A 1,687-nucleotide genomic window follows, 5' to 3' on the forward strand; every position below is an offset into this window, starting at 1 on the left:
AGGCGCGGGTCTCCCACCGCCCGCGTGAGAAACAGAGCCCTGCGGCCGCCGGGCTGAGCCTGACGGTGGGAAGCACAACCTCCGCGTGGCCGTGCCCAACCTCCGCGTGGCCGTGCCCAACCTCCGCGTGGCCGTGCGCAACCTCCGCGTCGTCAGGGGCAATGCGCGCGCTGCCATAAAGCCGCCGGTTTCCGGAGCCAAAAGGTTGGATCTTGTTGCCCAAATCCTTAAGTCTACAGACAGAATTTCCGAAATTAAAGATGGGGAGGAGGACTCTTGAGAACCACTGGGGCGCTTCCAGCTGATGGCTCCGCGTACACCTGAGATCACTGCTGCTTTATCTGACTATGCGATTGTCTTTAACTGTGCAGTCTTCACCCAGAGTCAAGTGTTCAACGTGAGATACTAATTTCATGACCTAAAACAGTATTATTGGCCACCACAATAGAGCAGCTCCTATTCGTGAGTTGCACCTATAGTTTATATGCGTTCTTGGTGAAATTCCCGCTATTTTATAGATTCTTATGATCTACTGGAAGAAATTTTTATAAAAGCCAATGATTTTTAAAAATTACTAAACATGAAAGGAGCAGTTCGGTAATGTTTTCCATTATCATCCCAGAACATCAATTGTAAGATAAATTCAGTTGATCATCCTTGATTTCATAAGTAGAGAAAACACTAAATGAGCCATCATAGAAATGATCGACTTGGACAGGGCCTAGTGCCTTTCTGCTGTCATTCAGTGGCCCCTCTGGCTCACGGTTCACTCTTGCGGCCTTCCCAGGGTGGCTCCTGTGGTGGGTGGCCCGTGCACAGAGGTACCACTTAGTGGATGCTGCTGTCCTCCCACAGAGACCGAGGTCGCAGACATTCCATGTCATGAAGCCATCTAAGTGCACCTCTATGCACTGGCAGATTTGAAAAGCTCTTTTTGGCTGGGGGTTTTGATACACATTTCGAGTGGCATTTTGTACAACGTTGATACACATTTCGAGTGGAATTTTGTACAACGAAGTTTGGAATTCAGGAATTTAAAGTATGTGCAGAACATTCCCGGATTAGCACCCAGTGTTCCAGGCTGCCTTTCTAACTGCTCTTCTGCCCAGGCAAGGGCATAACATGAGCTGTACACTTTTTGGACTATTTTCCTGTAGATGTTTCTTTTTTTAAAATAAATATTCTTTTTCTCTCCTGTTCAAACCAATACTTTCTTGTTTAAATAAATTCTGAAATTAAAAAAAAACACCATAATATTATGATGAGAGTCAATTTACTAAAAATATATAGCAGTCCTAAGTATGTATACACCTAACAACAAAATTTGTGGACCAAAACAGATGGAACTGAAAGAAGAAATAGACAAATCCAAAGTTAAACATACAGACTTTAATATTTATCTATTTTTCATGTTCCACTTTAATTTGTACTTTTTTTTTCTTAAAACATTGTCAGTTTGAGAAGAAATCCATTGCAATATGGTAGAACAATCTTGCCATTTTAGTTTCTAATTTAATTTCTAAATTATTTTTGATCCTTGGTAAAATTTCATTCATTATAAATAAGTTTATGTATACTGGGTACCAGCTCTAAAGATTTCAGCAGATTAGAAGGATAAATGAGGGCCAGCCCGTGGCTCACTCGGTAGAGTGCGGTGCTGATAACACCAAGGCCATGGGTTCGGATC

At 42.7% G+C, this 1,687-nt stretch overlaps 1 pseudogene; it reads left to right on the forward strand.

Moving 5' to 3' along the window:
- The window catches only part of LOC103594299, a 1,811-nt pseudogene extending 1,531 nt beyond the window's left edge, over positions 1–280 (forward strand).
- Positions 281–1,687: the final 1,407 nt, after the last annotated feature.

The sequence above is a fragment of the Galeopterus variegatus genome, unplaced genomic scaffold, assembly GCF_000696425.1.
Source record: "Galeopterus variegatus unplaced genomic scaffold, G_variegatus-3.0.2 Scaffold1525, whole genome shotgun sequence".
Lineage (NCBI taxonomy): Eukaryota > Metazoa > Chordata > Mammalia > Dermoptera > Cynocephalidae > Galeopterus > Galeopterus variegatus.